The 21,579-nt window shown below is 33.7% G+C and overlaps 1 protein-coding gene across 3 annotated transcripts in view; it reads left to right on the top strand.

Annotated features, from left to right (window-relative positions):
- The window catches only part of Foxp2 (forkhead box P2), a 554,181-nt gene that overhangs the window by 126,728 nt on the left and 405,874 nt on the right, over positions 1–21,579 (top strand). The gene's annotated exons all lie outside the window — the stretch shown is intronic.

The raw sequence follows: 21,579 nt of genomic DNA on the forward strand, positions 1-21,579 counted from the left end.
ATTATAATATCCTTCATATGGGTAAAAACAGTTTACTTTGTGGTTTTCTATTTCATGACACAATTTCCAGGAAATCAGTCAGGGGAAATGGGTACTGCCAAGACATATTTTGCACTTCAACAAAAATTCATAGCTTAGAAACAAGTAATTCTGGTATTTTTCTAAGAAATCTTTGAGTTTACTATACTTAGGTCCAAAAGAGCCAAGGGAAAAGAGAACATGAGGATTAGTTGAAGGCAAAACCGGCAAGTAATATATTTTCCAAGCATATATCTTTCTATTTTCTACTAATCCCCTTTCTTTTCTCAGCCATTGGGGTGTGTTCTCCTCTATCTTCTCTCAATGCTCCTAGGGGCCCTATGTCTTCCTAGGCTATAAACTATAATAAAGCCTCCTTATTCAGAAGTAGAATTTTTTTTGTGCTTCTTGCTGTACTATTTCTGCCTTTCCTATAATGAAAGCATAATTTGTGTGTTATCATGGGTCTTTAAACTCAGTAACTTGAAATATCTGATAAATTAGTGATGGTATGAGTTTCCTGGTCTTAGCCATCACTGATAATCCTCTGGCCATAAACCAAGATAAATAATCCTTCTGAAGATTTTTAGGATCATTCTTCATGCTCCTCTCCTAAACCCTTCCCCAGTACCACTCTACCAAGCCACTGGATGCTTGTGCATATATTGGTCTATATTCTCAATGATACACTCTTGACGGCTAAGTCAGATAGAAAGAATTTTTTTTTAAATTTTATAGTTGTAGATGGACAGCATGCCTTTATTTGTTTAGTTTTTTACATTGTGTTAAGGATTGAACCCAGTGCCTCGCACGTGCTAAGCAAGCGCTCTGACACTGAGCTACAGCTACAGCCCCCCAGATTGAAATAATGTTAAGGCAGACGGGCTACATTCATTCTTGTGAACCAGGCTAGTCCCATCCTCCAGGACAGGGATGGACCACTTCAGGTGAGTCTCCCTGTCCTGGGAGAAATGATTTTCAGAAAAAATACCATGGTGTTTATTTTAATATTGTATTCATTTTTTTTATTCATTCAATAATTTATCACAATGTTTATTCATATACATATTTACCATGTGCCAAGAATTATTTGCCATAATAGTAATATAAACATCTCACCTTTTGTAGATTTCTCCTAAGAAATCTGTAGATTTATTTCTATAAGGATGTAGTGGAAGAAAGGTAGACCAGTAAATATTTTTATGGTAAGATACATTTCATGTTAAAATGACTATGCATGAGTTGCTTCATGAGCATGGAGACAGTGTTATAAAGTAATCTCACAGTTGTGAAAGAAGGGACACTTGAATTGAATCTGTAAGGAAAAGTTAGTTGCAAAATGAAAGGGAAGGGTAGCCCAGAAGAAAATCAGAGCATCAGATGGAGTACTTTGCTCAGAGACCTTTAAAGAGTATTGAGTAACTAAAGGGAAGATTGCTCTTTCCAGTTTGAAATATAAATTTCCCTGCAGCTTTGCTAAAATATTTATTATTATCTAAATAAACAAAAATCAAATCTCATTGAAATTTAGACTTATATATCTTTCCCAGTGGGGATAAACTTTTAAAAATCTTGTCTTCTAGAGGTACTATTTTGGTTCATATATATTTGTATTGTAATATTTGAATTTGTATAGTTTTGTTGAGTTTTAAACATAGTACACCTCTTACTAGTTTCTTCAATAAATACTTATTTTTTCCATTCTGTTTTTATTATTTTAGATATTTTTCATATTAATGACCTTTTTCAGTATAGTGTTTTTATTAGAAACATATTAAATTTATTTGATTCCTCTTTATAGGCATATTTATATAATTTAGCTTAAAATGTTGAAGACATGTAATATTTTCCCACAATATTCTTCTCGAGTAATCTTTGTTAGTTATAATAGGAGTATGGTATTTTCTTTGAAAAAAATTGCAGGTGTGATTCTATTTGGTCTTTGGATGAAAATCGTATGCATAGCCTATCATCTGTGATTTAGTATGGGTATTTTTAAATGGCACTTCAGAACCTAAAGACCCTTTGAAAGCAATCTGAGATAAGAATTCTTCAGGTTCTTTATGTTACTTTACCTTTTTCCATAGTTTTCATTTCATATCTAAGTTAACAGTGTTTTTTTAAAAATTGGCTTATCTATCTATCTATCTATACACACATCTAAGTTAACAGTGTTTTTTTAAATTGGCTTATCTATCTATACACACATATAACATATATAAAGGTATGTTGTGTTGGTTCCTAAGAGTGCTGGGTTTATGTACATATTTATGTATATATAAAGATAAGCCAATTTAAATACATATATATATATATGTATATAAACATATATGTATGTGTGTGTGTATATATATATATATATATATATATATATATATATATATATATATAGTTGCTGATGGACCTTTATTTTATTTATTTATATGCAGTGCTGAGGATCGAATCCAGTACCTTGCACATGCTAGGCAAGTGCTCGACCACTGAGCTTGTACAACCCTAGCTCAGATTGGCTTATCTTTATTGAGTTTTTCCAAATCATTCAATTTAATGTCCAAAGCATTTTACTCTTTTATTTTTAATTCAGATTTTTTTCACTTAATGTTTAATTTAATCATAGTGTCACAATAATAGATTAAATAGGAAAAAACAAGCTGAAATTGTAGGAAACAGATGACATATTAACTCAAGAAGATTTAATAAGGGGCCTATACCAAGATATAGGCAGGCTATGGGGAAGCCTTAGGGGTTATGCAACACGCAGAGATAGTTACCCTGAAGTCATGCTTCTGTTCTCTGACCCTTCATTGTTCTGACCCAGGAAGTCACAGGTGAATTCCAATGCTATTGGTGTAAATCAGTTTTATAGAAAAGACAGGAGAAGATAGTGAAAAGCAACTCTGGACAGGCAAGTGAAAGATACCCAGCACTCTTAGGAACCAACACAATAGATCCTATTCAGCAAACTGTAGTAGGATCATACATGTCACATGTACTCTGTGTTCCCCTGTGCTGGGACATCATTGTTTTCAGTACTCCTTTCTTATCCTTCACAGCTCTATTTTTCAATGTTTGCTTTAAGTACTCATGTAAATTAGTTAGGGTTTTCAACATTTGATCATATTCAATAACAATCTAGTGAAAATTTGGGAAAAGTTTTGCCAGGTTGTTTGAGTGAATATTGTACTGCAGGGAGTTGTATGGATACTACATTATGGATACTACATTACTTTCTTCTTTTCTTCCTTTTTATTTTACACTATTACATACAAAAGAATATATATCATGTTTTTATAAATTACAAAACATACTAGAACAAACTGTGAATCTATAATCCACTAAAGAAAAATGACATTACCAGTAAAATGCAGTCATTCATTTCTTCCATTTAATATTCTGTGATATGATTATTCTACAGTTTAAATCTATTTTATTGTTGATAGACATTTTGTTTGGTTTGTTATTGCCAACAATAGAATATTTTCCTATATTTCATACATTTTTGTTGGTACACAATTGCAAGAGTTTCCCTAGGATTTTCCCTTGGGAATAGACTAGCTTGGTCATAGGATTTGTGTGTTTTGCATTAGAAAACTTCCAAATTATGGTCAAAAATGGATAAATCAATAAGTCAATAAGTCAAAAATGGATAAAACTTCCTTTTGCCTTACATGCTCATCAACAATTATCAGATGACTCTTTTTTTGTTGTTGTGAATGTTAGAGTTTGAACTTTTTCATAGTTGCAAATGAGTTTGAACTTTTTCTTTTAAGTCTTCCTTCCATTGGGAATATATTTTTTGTGAATATTATGATAGGGATCCATTTTGTTTTATTCTATATAACTGACACGTAATTCTGACATTGTTTATGATTAGTCATTTCCGTTTCTGTTATAGGTTACCAATTAAATCTGGTCTTGTTTCTGGGTTTTGTTATGTTTGTAGATTAGTCTACCTCTTAGCCTCATTATTTTAGATATTGTAGATTTTATGAAATTTAACTTTTCTTGGAAGTATCCAGGCTATTCCCAGGCTGTTTCTTTCTATATGTATTTTACAGTCAGCTCCTCAAGTTTGCATAAAAGCCTTTGGGATTTTCATAGGAATAATATTGACCTCATAAATCAGTGTGGGAAGAATTCTGAGTGATATTGAGTCTTTCTATTGATGAACTTTTTATTCCTCTCTATTTATACATTCTTAACATATTTTAATAAAGTTTTACAGTTTTCTGTGTAAAGATCATGTAACGATTTCTAAAGATTTTTTCTCACTTGCCTTATAATTTTTAGTTACTAAACAAAAATAGATTCCCTATGTCAATGTTTATCTCATGTGCAAATCATGACAGCTTTATTGCTTTTTTATCCAAATCTGTCTGTTCTTCTCCCCCTATTTTTCAGCTGACATGAACTTCTACTACAGTTTTTAAGTAAGCATAGGGGATATCTTTGGTTTTTGTCCTGATTTTACAGGAAGTATTTTCAATAATTTTGGAAGATGATCTATAAGATTAAAGAGTTTGTTACTAAAATTCTAAGAGATTCATACAACTAAACAGCTATTGATTCTCACCAAATATTTTTATGCAGTTGTGGAGTTTTCTCCCTTTTGTAATGAATCTAATCCACATCTTCCTTTTGATAAACTCTGTATTTTGTGATTAAACCCTATTTGATTATAATATATAAGCTATTCTTTACTGATGTTTATTTAGGACTTTTGTCTAAATTTTTTTCTTCTAGAGTATTTGGAATACTACAGATGGGATCATTAGTGTTTTTTTTTTTTAATTTTTGGTATACACATTATAATGTATAAAATTGGAATAAAAAACTTTTCCAAAGTTTAATAAAATTTTCATCTTTTCTGTAAATACATTTTGACATTCTGTAGCTTTTTTCTTTTACATCTTTCCTTCATTCTTATTTTCTTCCTTCAATAATGTTGCTAATTACTGATTCATCATATTTTCATTTTTAATTTCTTTAGTAAGTTACATTTTCATAGTAATTTTTGATTTCCATCTAAATTTTGAGCTATTTTTTCATAATGTACATATTATTCTCTTCTTTTTCAGTGAATTGTCCTCTATATCCACTTCTAGTAAATGCTTTAAATGTGCAGGCAGTCTAATAAAAACTTTATAGAAATCATTACATTATTTTTCCCATTTCAGTTGTGAGAAGGAGACTCTGAGGGTGTAAATACATACCGTGAAGCATAGAAGTCACATAGTTGGTGGTGCAGCTGAAGTGAAGTGCACTTACTAATTTTTAGAATAATACAGACTCTTGTCAGTAGTATACCATGTTTATTTGCTAATCCCTGAGTTGAAGGAAGTAAGCCAGGATATTTGTCTAAAACTGTCAATTTGGGGGATCTTCCAAACTTGGCTCCCAAGAGCTCCAGCCCATCAGGAGAGAAGTTGCTGTCAGGTACATGAAGTTCTGTGCCATAAAAAAATTAGGTGCCCATTTGGACATTCACAGCCAGAGATGGCAGTAAATGTGTCACCATCAAAGCTATGGAGTCTTGGTATTCTCATCCATTATGTGCAATATACTGGCAACGTCATCATCAAGGGATGGCTTGGATGTGAGGCCAACAGGAAGCCTGCGAGAAGGCATATTGCAGTTTCCTATGGTACTTCCTTCCTGCAGCTTCTGTGGTAACGTGGCTGGCTGGCTATCTTTTAGCCTTTCTCTGATCAGCACATGACAGGCCTCTTACTTCAGTCATTCACATTTCAGCAGGGCAGCCTCTATGTGATAGTGGTAGGATCCAGGTATCCTCAAGTCCAACTTTTTTCCAAATATGAGGCATGGAGTCCAAGTCTGATGGGACATGTAATGTGTCCTGAGCAGTAGAACAACCACCAAGGAACTCTGCCAGTTTTTTTTTTTTTTTTTTGAAGAGATAGATGAACCAAACAGGCTCAAGCACCTGAATGATTGTGTGAATGGCATCCACCATGACTCACACTGCAAGTGGAACCCCTGATCTAGAGGCCTGGTGAACTGAGCTGCATCAGGCTGAGATGAAATGCTCCTGTGGGGAAAGCACCACCAAGATCCTGGCTGTTGAGGCTGTGGTGGAGCTGAGCTTTGGTAAATATTGCCAGAGGAGGCAATCCAAGTATGGGTCTGTCATTCTCCCTGAAGTTCTGAATCCTGGGTGTAGGACCCAGGGAATACTTTCTGAACATGGTCTCATCTTGCCCCCTTCCTTTCAGATGTGCTGTCTTCATCTCTCCTTTCCCTTCTTTCTCAAGGAAAGGGGACTTGATACTGAGGTGCAAGCACATTCATCAAAGTTTCTGTGGGCCCGGAATGGAGTAGATATAATGTCAGTGATGAATGAGAAATTTTCTCTTGACATTATATAATAATTGTGTATATATTATACTGACTTTTGATGTTGTCCATAATAGTGTTCAGTTCACTGAAGTTCTTGCCTAGAGGGAAAGAAAGTCAAGTTGTAGGGGAAAACAAAAACCTACATCCTAAAAGGTTTTACCTTCCATCTGTGACTTTGAAGCCCATTTTTAAAGCACTTCAGTTTACATTTTTATCGGTTACTGAAAACTCTAATACATTCTATTTTGAGTTTTAAGAAAATGTTGTTATGAAATATTCTTATTATAAGTTTTCCTTTTGTACCCCAAATAAAACCTCAGATCATTGTTTGACTCACAGGAACATACTGTGTTGACTCTGGAAGCTTTTGTGCAATGACTTGATGTTTTTTCTTCTCCAAATATAGTTATTGGTTGTTCTCAGCCACTCCCTTGAAGATGGAACAGTTCATGTGAAAATTGAAACTTCACCACTTTTTACATGTCCACTAACATTTGGCACCTTTCTATAACATGGCCAGGCTGTTTTATGTTCCTCTAAATATTTACTTGATCTCATCTTCATTTGAATGTGCTTCAGCAAGAACAGCTTGCTCTTAGAATTTCTTTGTTTAGCAGATTAGAAAACTAGAATTTCCAGCTTTCCAGGATATTTAATTTAGAAGCATTCATGGTTGCCATTTATGCTTTCAGCTTTTGAAACTTTTTCATTTCATTATCTCTCTTCCATTTTTTTTTGTATGATAAGGTAGTACAAATATCATTATTATGTCATATGTATCTTAATCATGCTCTTTGTTATTTTCATAATTTCTTAGTTTTATGCAGAAAACAGTGTTACTGGTATATATTTCTCCTACAGTCTTTCCCAGTATTGATTTCTGCTTGAGTCAACCTAGATAGAAATTCTTACTTATTTTAGTATTAAGCTGCAGTAACACAGGCTTCATTGAAATCCATTTTATCTACAAAAGCTTGATTATTTTGAAATTATAAACTCCAAAATGTTGAACTATGAGGTCTTTGCAGGAGAGATAAGATAATCATTCTTTGTATCTGAAACTTTGACTTATTAAACCATTATTTTAAAATGTCAGATTTTGACAATCAAACAACATTTTGAGAATTGGACTTGGAATAAATATTTAATTGTAATGATAAATAAAAATAAAGAATATTATTTAGAATGCTACAATCTTTATAGATTTTATAGGAAGGCTACAAAATCCACACTACTTTTTAATAGTGAAATCACTCTGTGCACAGAAGAAATTCAGAGTTTATGACCTAACTTCAGGGTTGAGGCTCAATTCCCTTCTATCTGAAGTTTTATATTTCAAATCAGTCTTTATTAATTTATTTATTTAGTGTTTCTAGGAAAAAGAAAAAGTTTTATGCTTGGAGCAAAGACCCTGAACACCTAAGCAACATTCTGATTTGTCTTTCTTCTAGTCCCTAATGCATTTATTTCCTTGACGCTTGTGCTTTCTTTTTCTTGAATAAACACTTTAAAAATATATTGCTTGCAGCTGTAATTCAACATAACGACTTGGGAGTTGCAAGTCTTTCTTGAATACTTGTTTTTAAAAAATTTCTTCACTTTTATTGTGAATGTTCCTTTTTACAAAGTTAGAGGAGTATTTATTTGAAATTGTGTTGTTTCATTTTTCTTTTTATAATAACTTATTTTCTATATTTTTTCAAAAAATATTTGAGATTTATCTCAACATAACAAAAATTATAAAATGAGGAAATCAAGAACAGGGCAAATATTATAGGACAACACACACACACAGAGAACAAAAAACCTTGAAAAAAGGAACACTGTTAACACATACATGAGCAGCATGAAATCTAGTGTATTTCCCAGTATAAACCACAGTTGCCAAAGGATAAATATAATAATTTATGTGATTTGTACATTCTATGTAATATCACAACGAACTTGTGATACTATGCACAATGAATGCATGGTGAATTAAATACTTTCAAAAATATTAATTCCTTAAATGCAACAGTGTGCTTTGGGACTTTTTCAGTAATATTTATTAATTTATTCTAATAGAATATTTTTAAAGGCTCAAATCAGCAGATTTGGCTCTTTGAAACATCAAATCATTTCAGTTTTACATAATACTGTCTCATAAGTTGACAAAATCACAGGGTAGACTTCAGATTTTTCAACCATGTGTTTCCAAAATGGGGACAAGGAAGTGTATATGTACACGTATGTGTATATGTATGTGTATGTATACATATATCTCTTGGATGTTGTTAGAAGTGAATAGTTAGGCTTTTTGTGTTTTTATTTTGTTTAAATTTAAATAAAAGGACAAAAAATTAAAAGCTTAACCAGTGTTTACTCTGTGGATTGATGCCCTCACTTGGTGCCTTTGCTAGATTGTCATGTGTTTTCAGTTTCAAGAATTATCTGAAAGAAGAAAGGGAGTTCTATGAGGCACAGGGTTGCATACTGGTACCTTACTGTCTAGTTCATCAAACTTAAAATTTGTGGTGAAATGGATTTTTAGGAATGCTTAATTTCATTTTACATAAACAAGTTCTCACAAAGTAAGAGACTTAAGGAAAAATGCAGTATGAATGTAATAGTAATAAACCAAGTAAAGGTGAACAAAGAGGAAAAAAAAAAGAATGACTATTTCTTAAATTTCTTAGCCCTTGCTAATAACAAAAACAGATATAAAACAATACTAATTTAAGTTGATTTTATGAGATATCATCCAATAATATTTTATTCTTAGACTATTTGAAATAGAGGTACTTCCATTATCATTAAATATGAACCTACTGTGCACTGAAATAGCACATATTGTGAATTTATTTTGTTATATAATACAATAAAAACTAAATATCCAGAATATGAAACAAATGCATTTTTTGGCAGTTCTTAACTTCAATTCATTCTTGTTCAAATATCCAACAAAATTTCACTAAACGTAATGATATTCAAAAGTTTTATTTGTAGTTCTTTTAGGAAAAGACAAAAAGCATATCCTCTGGGATAAACTCTTGTTCTTCCTGACATAGAAGTTTTTATATAATAAATGAAAGTACGATATATTGAATGTACTTTGGCAGATATTATTTATAAATCTTAAGTCAATTAATGAGTGAGGAAAAATACACATTGAAAGAAACTTATTCCGTGGCAAGAGACTTTTAAAAATGGATTTTTGGAATGTTTTTAATGTTATAATGCTTTGCTGAAAAGAGTACATTTTTTCACCTATAAAAACTCACACATCTTGTGTACTTAAAGCAATTGGTAAGATTTTTTAAATTTATTTTTATAATCTACAAAATGAGGTGTTTTCATGAGACTTGAAGCCATTTGTCAAAGTACATAAATGTACTAATTAGTTTGCAAAAAACAGCTAATTGTAAAAAATGCTCAAAACTTACTAGATGAAACACAATAGAATGTTTATATAAATTGAAAAATAGCATCATGACTTAGAAAAAGGCAGCCAAAGGTGCATGTCCATTTCAAGCCATATGTTGTCTTCGTAAAATAATGGCAAAACCACATATGAAGTAAAATATTTTTTTAAATACCCCAACAACTTATATCCACTTCTAATTTTCGCTAATCTAAAGATTTTCAGAAGGAGAAAATTGATTGGATGTGACATCTGGAAGAAGGTGGAATAGGAAGCCCAAACCCTCCTTCTTGCCACAGAAATGCCAATTCAACAACAATGCACAGAACGGTTATCTTTATGAGGGATCCAGAAACTATTTAAGAGCTTCCTGACTTCTAAGTGAGAACAAGCCAGCCACATAAAATCCAAGAGGGAAATACATGGCATCCTCTCATCAGAGTCCCTGCCTCTATAGCACTGCCACCTGATGAGAAGGAAAGTCCTCAAGTTCCTGGATTCTACTTGGGGAAGTTAGGAGAAAATGGTAGCACCTATCTTGGGGGCTGCTGAAAAATAAAGACATGGGTGGTATTCTGTATCTCTATGATTTCTCCTTCAGGGAGAAAGACAGGAGTGGAGTGTACATAAAATGTTCATGATTTTCAGGGGTCGGGGTACTCAAGGAACTGGTTTCTGTTTCACTTCCCTGAGAATCCTAACAGGACTTGGCATACTCAGAATGCCCCCGTGTAATTATGAATCTACATTCACAGTTCCAGAGGAGAAACATTCAGAGAAAAGATATAAGAGGAATCTTGAGTGGAACTGATAGGTGAAGGCTGAAGGTTCAAAGCCAATCTTCTTTGTACAGGAAGAATCCAGGTGGCTGTTTTCCCAAATGCATAGACAGCAATGGAAAGTTACAAAGAACACAAACATGGAACATGATTCAATCCAAGTAAAAAAATAAATCTCCAAACACAGACAAGAAAGAAATGGAAATATATGTGTTATCTATAAAAAATTTAAAATAACCATGACGAAGATTCTCAAGGAGCCCAGGAAATATTGTGCGAACAAAATGAGAATTTAACCAAAGATATAAATGTTGAAAAGAAGCAAACAAAAATTTTGGAACTGTCAAATGCAGTAACAGAAATAAAAAATTCACTAGAGGTATTCAATAGGAGAATTGAACAGCAGAACTATCAGTGAATTGGGAGATGGGTCGTTTGAAAGTATCCAATTAGAGGAGAAAAAAGAAAGATAGAAAACAAAACAAAAAAGAAAGAAGGAAAATAATGAAGAAAGCTTAAAGGATTTGGGGGATGTCGTCAAGCAAATATATATATATATATATATATATATATATAGAGAGAGAGAGAGAGAGAGAGAGAGAGAGGGGAGACTGACTCAGTGAATATAGAGAGAAATGAGCAAAAGAAATTTCTTTAATTACTTAAAGAAATCATGATCAAAAACATCCAAATATGTAAAAGGAAGTGGACATTTGGATACAAGGAGCTTGATGAATCTAAAAGGAGATGGATTTTTTGAATGCAAACAAGGCCATGACAATACATATTCATTATCAAATTTTTAAAATACTTAATACATAATAAAAAAATTGAAAAGTCAATGACAAAAGAGAGGATGTTGAAAATAGTAAGAGAAAACTCCAATGGTTGCATATAAGGTTATGTCATAAGACTATCAGCAGGCTTTTCAGCAGAAATCTTTCAGGCCAGGGGATGTGGGATACTATCTTCTAAATCCTGAGTGCCATCTAAGAATGCTAAGAACTCTCCTTCAATAAGGAAAAGGAGGTGAAGATGTTCCCAGATAAATAAAGGCTAAGTGAATGAATTACCAGCAATGACAAAGGGAGTCCTTCAAAATGAAGACACTAAGCAGCAACAAGAGGCATCTAAAAATGTGAAAACATATACACAAATGGTAAACATATACATAAATGTGGAATACTGTAATATAGGGATCATGTTGCAATAAATAATTTTAAATTCTGGTATAACAGTAAAAATACAAAAACACATATACCTTTATTAAAAATGTTCAGGTAAAACAACTATTAAAAGTAGAGCTTGGGACATTAATACAATAATTACGGGTAGGTGAAGTAAAAGTGTAGTCTTCATATACAATTGAATTTCAGTTACCATCAGCTTGTCTATTAAAAGATGTATGTAAGTTCATGGTAACCCTATAGAAGACAAGCAAAAGAAAATGGAAAAAAAAAATGAAAAGAGTGCCACTACAGGGGAAAAATAATCAAAGAACCCAAAGAAAGAGAGCATTAGAATGAAAAAGGTACAAAGTGACAACAGTGCGTTCTATTAATACTTATTTTAAATTTAAAGAAATTAAAATATTGAAATGCATACAATGATTGAATGGATTAAAAGCAAGATCGTGTAGGCTGTAAATGAAAGGATAGGAAAAGATATATCACACAAATGGTGACCAGGAAAGAAAGGGTAGAAATACCTAATCAGACAAAGCTAGGCTTTAAATAAAAAACTGGCAAAAATATGCAAAGAAGAGCATAAAATAATGATAAAAGAGACAGTTCACCAGGAAAATATAAAAATTATATATGCATCCAATATCAGCACAAATATATGGTGAAGCATATAAAAGAGCATAAGTATATGAAGCAAACTTTGAAAAAAGTAATAGAAGAAATGATAGCAATACAATAGTTGGTTATATCAGTAACCATTTTTTATAACGGCTAGAATATCCAGACAGAAGATCAATAAGGAACTAGGACTGAAACAACAACATTGATCAAATGTACATAACAGACATTTATAGGACGTTTTATCCAATATCAAAAGAATATGGATTCTTTTCAAACACAATATAGGACATTTCCAAATAGATCACATGTTATGTCTTAAGATAAATTTATCAAGTTTAAAGATGGTTGAAATGATTACTAAGTATCTTATCAAAATAAAACCAACAATAAAGGGAAAACTAGAAAATCAGAAATACGTGGATATTTAATGGCATCATCTGTAAATATTGGGCAGAAGAACAAATAAAAAGAGAGGTGAAAAAATATTTTGAGGCAAATGGAAGTAAAAACATAATATAGCAAAACCTATGGGATGCAACCTGAGTGAAGTTTATAAGAATAGATGCCAACATTAAAAAGAAGAAAGAACTCAAGTAGCCTAACTACAACTCAAGGAATTGGAAAAATAACTAAACTCAATATTAGCAGAAAGAAGGAAATAATAAAGATTAAAGCAGAAACAAATTAAATAGAGAATAGAGATGAAATGGAGTAAATGCAACAAAATTAAAAATTTTCTGAAAAGTTCACCAAAATTGGCATAGCTTTAGCTAAATGAAAAAAAAAAAGGAGAGAAGACTTAAATAAGCAAAGCAGGAATGAAGGCAGGTGCATTACCAATGATGTCACAGAAAGAAAAAGATGGAGAAGAGACTACTATGAACAATTATGCTCCATCAAGCTAGATGACCTCAAAGAAACAGGTAAGTCCTAGAAATATACAAACCAGCCAGACCAAACCTCAACAGACCTGTAACAAGAAAGGAGATTGAGTCAGCAATCAAGATTTCCCAACAAAGAAAAGACCAGGTGGTTTAATTGTTGAATCCTACCAGATTTTTTTCCCCACAATATCTTTATTTTATATTTACGTTGTGCTGAGGATCGAACCCAGTGCCTCACACATGCTAGGCGAGTACTCTACCTCTGAGCCACAACCCCAGCTTTTTAAAGGAGTTTTTAAAGGAGTGCTTTTCAAACTCTTTCAAAAAATCAAAAGGGAGGGAACACTGCTAAACTCATTTTATGAGGCTAGCATGACCCTGATACCAAGCCACAGAAAGACTATAAGAAACCTATGAGCCAGTGTTCTTGATGAAAATATCAACATAATACAAGTATGTGCTGCATTTTGGACAATGCCATCACATATACAGTGGTATACAGCATATAGCCTACGTCTCTAAGTAGGCTTGCCACCTACATTTGTGTAAGTATGCTCTATGATGTTGATACAATGATAAAGTCACCTAATGATATATTTCTGAGAATGTATTACCATTGTTATGTGTCACATGACTGTATTAGTAAGCCATATGCAACAGCACATTAAAAGAAGTGTACACCATAGCCAAGTGTGCAAGTGGCCTGGGATTCAAGGATGGTTCAACATATGCAACAATAGATAAGATGCTCCACATTAATGGAATGAAGGATAAAAGTCACGTGATCATCTCAGTAGCAGCAGAAAAAAAATTTGCCAAAATGCAACATGCTTTTATAATAACACTCAATATACCAGAAATGGACAGAAAGTATGACACAATAAAGTTTTTATGTGACAAGCTCATAGCAAACATCATACTCAGTGGTTTAAACTAAAATCTTTTCCTCCAAGATCAGGAATAAGGTAAGTGTGTTTCTCTCATCATTTTATTCAACACTGTGATAAATGTCTTAGGCAGAGCAGTGATATAAGTGGAAGTAAAAGGCATTCAAAGTGGAAAGTAAAACTATCTCTGCGGGCAAGTAATACATGATATTTTTGCACAAAAATTCCTGTTGAAATTAACAAATCAATTCAGCATTATCACAGGATACAAAAATCAACATAAAGAGCAATTGTTTTCTGTATATTAATAGGAATGATTAAAAGGAAATTGAGAAAATAACATTATTTCAATAGAATTAAGAAGAATAAAATACTTTTGAATATACATGACCAAGGATAGAAAGGAATTGTGTTTTGAAAACTACAAAATATTGCAGAAAGAAAGACAGAAGTTCAAGGATTAGAAGCATTTTTTTTTTGTTTAATATTGTCAACATATTTGACACCAGATTCAATATAGTGTACAGATTCAGTGCAATCCCTATCAAAATTCTCATTCAATTTATTTACAAAAATAAAAAAAAATGATCCTAAAATTCATATTGAATGCCAAGGGACCCTGAATAACCAAAACAGCCTAAAGATATGAGTACATAGATGGAAGCTCTGTACTTCTTGATACTGAAATATACTGCAGAGTTTCAGTAATCAAAACAGTATGGTACTGGCATAAAGACAGACATACAGATCAAAAACATCCCAGAAATAAAGTGTGTGTGTGTGTGTGTGTGTGTGTGTGTGTGTGTGTGTATTTTTAATGGTATCCATTATAAGTGAGGCAGATTCCTCACCCATAACCATTGCAACCAGCCTTAGGGAGTGCTGGCTGGAATAGAAATTCCATACACTGTGGCCACATGTGTCTGCCTGGCATTGGGGCTCTTCCAAAGGCTGCATCCATGGGCATTGAGTTTCATGAGACTTGAGTTCCAAAGCAAAGTCTCATGCTGTCTACCCTGTCATACCTCAGCAAATGGAGACTTGCCACATGCTATGCTGCCAGATGTCGGGGTAGTATTGGGGAAGGCAATAACCCAATTTAAAAATGGGCAAAATCTTTAATTAACATTCTCTAAAGAAGACACACAGATGGTCAGCAAGTATATGAAAATATGTGAAGCATCACTGATCATCAGGGAAATGTGAATCAAAATTGTAATGAGATACCACTTCGAAGAAAAAAGCAAATGAAGGTTAAGTTTTGATGAAATTGAAACACATACATTTCATGAGACAGGAAAATAATACAGCCACTATGGAAACCTAAATGGAGATCCTCAAAAAGTTAAAAAATAGAGCAAGTTATGATTCCTCTATCTTACTTCAGAGGCTTTATTCCAAAGTCCTGAATGCAGGATCTGGAAGAGATATTTGCAATTTCATGTTCATCAGAACATTATTCATAGTAGCTGGGAGGTAAAACAACCTAAATGTCCATTAAAGGATAAATGGATAGAGAAAGTGTAGGTTAGACATAATGGTGGAATATTATTCAGTCACAAAAAAGAATCCTGTCACATGCTACATATCAATGATATTTGAGGATACAGTGGTAAGTGAAACAGACCCATTGCTTAAAGACAGAGTGTGATTCCATTTATTTGAGGCATCTAAGGTAGTTAGATTTATCAAAGTACAAGGTAAAAAGGTGATGGATTGCAGGGGCTGGGGGAGGTGAATTGCTGTTTAAAAGACAGAAAATTTCAGTCACACAAGATTAATAAGTAGTATAGATCTGCTGTGCAGTGTTGTATTTGTTGCTGACAATACTGTTCCCTTAACAGTTTGTTAAGAAGGTAACTCTTATGTGTTTTTAACACAGAAAAGGGAAAAGCATGTTACTTTACAGTTTTTCAATATGATATTATTCACGACAATATTTTAGAATGCACAAATGATTGTAGCATTTACATAGCAAAATAAATATCATTTCATCATTTCAGCTTCATCTTCTTTGGTTGTATTTACATGTATGTCTTATATGCAACATAGTTGATAAATAAATAGTTATTAAATAATTATAATACTTGTATGAAATATAATTGTCTTTGGAATGCCTGCTCAAAAGCAGTTATTGATTAGCAAATGTGAGTTAGAAAAATTGGACTCATTGTTCAAGAACAGTGAGCAGCAGCCAATCTGTCCTTCTAAGAGGCCCTTCAAGAGCTTAGGGAATGGAGGGGACAGGGTAGAGAGCTAGACTTTTGAGGCTCACATTGACCTGAGAAGCTCTGCTTTGATGTTATACATATAGTGCTTCCAAAATAAATAAGGTTCAAATTGAGTCAATGCTTCCACAATTGAAACAAAATTGAAATTGGTGCTTTTGAGGACAGGTGAACCATAGCCATTTGAAGAAAATACAGCAGCATGTTACCAGTCGTTATCTCTGGGTGTTCAGATCACAGGTGCTTTTTCTTCTTTCTCTTGCTCAATTTCTCCTTTATATCTCTGTATGTACACTAGAAATGTTTATATTATGGGAAAGAATGTAAAAAGTCAGCTTTGACATGTTTTTATGAGGAAATAATTGAGGAACCTGACCAAATGCTCCTTTGGATAAAAGACATTTCCCTCTCAGTAGAGAGAAAAATCTGAGAGAGAAACATCTACAGGCAGGGCTAAGATTTTTCCATGGGAAACAGTTCTAGGTCTGTTTTAATACAGGTTAAAATGAGTGATCAAGTCCCTGGTTTACTTATACATGAGGCATATTTGCAGTGCTTTTAACCAGAAAAAAATAATTTAAGCAGTCATGACTGAACATCCAGTGTAGTGGTAAAAATATTCTCAATGAAGTACAAGTGGTGTTTGACATTAATAATTCAGCCTCCTGTAAACAGCAAACCAGTTGCAAAATGTAACCTCAGGTTACTATGTGATTGACTTGGAGTTTTAGAATGAAAGAGACTTCAGAAATGATCTGCTTTTCATTCTTCACTTGCAAAATGAGAAAATCAAAGCTACAGATTGTTAATGATTTTTTCTTCCATAACTAGTTAGTAGCAAAGCCAGGGTTTTAATTTTGTCTTCTTTTCACCACTCTGATCTGAGTAGTATCAGTCTCACTAGCTCATGTTTTTGCTTTGGCCCCTGCATTTTCTGTGGTCCTGTTGATTTTTCTTCAGTTCCTTGAGATCTTCTCTCCTGCCTAGGACATGTGTCTCTGCCTTCCACAACCTCTCCTGTCCATTTCTACTTGTTATCCCCCTTTTTAAGCTCACTCTTTTTTACCATTCAGTTTAGAAGGCACTAACTCTGGAAAGCGATCCACAACCTTGAGGTTATGGGTAACCCTTTTATAGTCCCCTTTTCCTCAGACTGATCACACTTATCATTATTTTTTTCAGTGGTTGATAACCTCAGACTACTCTAGTCTGCAGTGATAAATGTGAAAGGACCTAACTGTATTCATTGCTATATCTCATGGTCTCAGTTTTTCAAACAGACATCTCTCGTTAAATGCTTACTTTTAAATGAAAAATTTTAAGTGGATGAATGTTCCCCTTCTTTTTATACCTATCTTGCCATTCAGATATTTAGGCTTTCTCAGTTTATATGATATTCTCATCTCTGTGCTCATCATTAAAACAATTATGTCTGTTCAGATAATATAGTGTGCAGTAAAATTTACTGTTACAGGTGATATAGTCTTTCTCAGAGGGAGGGAATTTGTGTTTTGGTTTCAAAGAAGGTAAAACCATGTGCTTCTGTAGATGAACATACTTTTTTTTTTTCTAGTTTTTTGCAATCACTTTTAATCAGTTATTTGCTGTGGGAAAAAGAAGAAAAAGAACTTTGAAATCCAACTGGAAGAGGTATTATACAGTGGCTGTTAGAAGCAGGATACTGAAAACATTTTAACAGATTGGTGTTATTTCACTTCAGATGATCTCTCGTGTCAGAAAATAAGATGTATTGTTTTGAACACCAGATTTCTCTTTCATACAACATCCCAGTTTACTTTGGACATGATCCTACTGAGGTCACAGAAGTGTCATCTCTGCTCATCGCTTTTCTAAAAGCTGTGAAAGTCAACAGAGAATAGGATTTGGCAAGTTTGGGCTGAGTATCCAATTTTGGACCCAGACCGGCCTTTTATGTCAGTTTTACTGCTGGGATGCTTACCTGAGGAGCAGAAAGAGCAGTTGTTAGGATAAAGAGGCTGAACATCCTAATTATTCACTCTTCATTCTCATCAACACATGGAGAAATTAAATGTTTACAACTCATTTTCTCTGTGAAGAATTCTTTGATTTCCAACAGGAAGTAATTCCTCTCTAGTACTCCTGTGAAAGTTTTTTTTTTCACCTTTCTTAGTGAAGCTTCTCATTTTCCACCCAACTGAAGGGTTTTCATCATTAAAAAAATTAATTGTACACATTTACGGGGGAAAGTTTGGTACCTATATAGAGTGTGTAATAGTTATACTGGGGTAGTTAACATTTCCATCTCTTTAAAATTGAAAGAATACTTCTATTAATATAATAATTGTATATATTTGTGAGTAACAATATGCTATTTCAAATACAACATAGTGGATTGACTGTAATTCACAATAAATTATTATATTTTATGAATAAATAGAAGAGAACATCTGGATTGTGCCAAACAGAGTAATGACGAGAGGCTTCCCATGTTTGATGGTTACTTCCCTGTAAACATTCCTAGCCCCTTGGGAAAAAGATATTTTTTCTGATTGCTTTGAGTTATTCATGGATTCCAGCACATAGGAGCTACTGAATCAATATTTGCTAAAATAGCAAATGGAATTTTTTTACTTAAACAATGATAATAGTGATAGGATGCAAAATATGAATATTGAAAAGTTCTCAATTGATTGGTGATTGATATATAATATATAATATATTACACTTGCATAACATTTGTCAGTTGCAGCCAACTGTTTTTTGAGGGGAGTGGGAGGGATAATGGGATTGAACACAATTGGTGCTCTACCATGGAGCTACGTCCCCAACTTATCAGCCCATTTTGTTTTTCCTCCTCCTCCTCCTCCTCTTCCTCCTTCTCCTTCCCCCTCCCCCCTCCCTCCTCCCTCCTCCCCCTCCTCCTCTTCCTCCTCCTCCTTCCCCCTCCCTCCTCCCTCCTCCCCCTCCTCCTCTTCCTCCTCCTCCTTCCCCCTCCCTTCTCCCTCCTCCCTCCTCCCTCCTCCCTCCTCCCTCCTCCCCCTCCTCCTTTTCCTGCTCCTTCTGTTCCTCCTCCTCCTCCTGCTCCTTCTGTTCCTCCTCCTCCTCCTCCTTCTTCTTTTGTTTATTGGATACAAGGTCATGCTAAATTGCCCAGGCTGGCCTCAAACTTGAAATCCTCTTGAATCACTCACTGGTTTTACAGGTGTGCACCATCAAAACCCAGTTCATCCAACCAATATTTGACAAAGGATTAATAGACACACATTAAGAAAAAACTTTAAAAAATCATACTGGGAAAACTGTCCATCTACATGCAGAAGAATGAAACTAGACCCTTGGCTCTCACCATTTAAAAATATCATCTCAAAATGGATTGCAGATTTAAATGCAATACTCAAAATCAAGGGGGGGGGGGATGCTTCACGATATTCACCTGAGTGGTGAGTTTTTTGATATGACCACAAATGCACAGGTAAAATTTGACAAATGAGATTTCATTAAATTAAAAAAATCTTCTGTATACCAAAGGAAAATATAAAAAGGTAAACTGCAGAATGGGAGGAACTATTTTGCAAGCTATACCTGACACAGGGTTAATAACCTGAATATGTAAGAAGCTCAACAATTTTCCATAATTTAGAACAAAAAGGAAGTGTCCTTCATCTCCCTTTTGTGTGGCTCTTACAAATACTACTTATTCATTTGATAAGCTGTTTCTACAAGCATGTTTTGAATAGACAATAAATATATTTTATTCTGATAAATTGTACACATACTGTGAATTTTTGTACAACCGATGTTTCCAGGACATCACTATTCTCTCCTACCGACTTCAGATCAAGTACTGCAGGTTATATATCAGAAGCGATGTAATATATTACAATATTTGAAGGCAGAGACTTGTGTAAGATTACTGGTTCCAAAAAGGTATTAATTGGGTTATAAAAAATAACTTATTTAACCTTTCTAATTCTTAAGTTCTTCAGACATAAAGTGGGAATTATTGCACATTTAGGGCAACTGAAAAAAATGAATTACTATTCAAGAATTGAATATGTGTGGTAGCTTAATATCTTTACTAAAGTTAACATTTTTTTACTTTTATTTATATATGACAGTGGAATGCATTACAATTCTTACTATACATGTTAAGCACATTCATATCTCTGGTTGTACACAAAGCATATTCACACCGATTCATGTCTTCATACACGTACTTTAGATAATAATGATCATCACATTCCACCATCATTTCTAACCCCCTGCCCCCTCCCTTTCCCTCCAACCCCTCTGCCCTATCTATTCCTCCAATGCTCCCTCTCCCTATCCCACTATGAATCAGCCTTCTTATATCAGAGAAAACATTCAACATTTGGCATTTGGGTTTTTTTGGATTGGCTAACTTCACTTAGCATCATCTTCTCTAACTCCATCCATTTACCTGCAAATGCCATGATTTTATTCTCTTATTGCTGAGTAATATTCATTGTGTATATAAGCCACTTTTTAAAATCCATTCATCTATTGAAGGCATCTAGATTAGTTCCACAGTTTAGCTATTGTGAATTGTGTTGCTATAAACATTGATGTGGCTGTGTCCCTGTAGTATGATGTTTTTAAGTCCTTTGGATATAGATGAGGAGAGGGATATCTGGGTCAAATGGAGGGTTCTATTCCCAATTTTCCAGGAAATCTCCATACTGCTTTCCATATTGGCTGTACCAATTTGCAGTCCCACCAGCAGTATATGAGTCTACCTTTTTCCTCATATCCTTGCCCACACTTATTGTTGTTTGTCTTCATAATAGCTGCCATTCTGACTGGACTGAGATGAAATCATAGAGTAGTTTTGATTTGCATTTCTCTAATTGCTAGCGATGATGAACATTTTGTCATATATTTGTTGATTGATTGTATATCACTTGGACGAAAGTATGTCAGATAATAAAGACAAAGTATAAAATCTGGAAAATAAAGTTGATCACACAGTGAAGATAGTAAGAAACCATGAACAGAACATACAAGAATTATGGGACAGCATCAAAGGACAAAATTTAAGAGTTATTAGGATAGAGGAAGGCATAGAGTTTCAAATCAAAGGAATGCACAATCTATTCAATGATATACTATCAGAAAATTTCCCAAGCATGAAAAACGAATTGGAAAAACCATATACAAGAGGCTTTTTAAAGGGTATCAAATGTACAAAATTACAACAGATCTACACCAAGGCACATTA

The sequence above is a fragment of the Marmota flaviventris genome, chromosome 1 (assembly GCF_047511675.1).
Source record: "Marmota flaviventris isolate mMarFla1 chromosome 1, mMarFla1.hap1, whole genome shotgun sequence".
Lineage (NCBI taxonomy): Eukaryota > Metazoa > Chordata > Mammalia > Rodentia > Sciuridae > Marmota > Marmota flaviventris.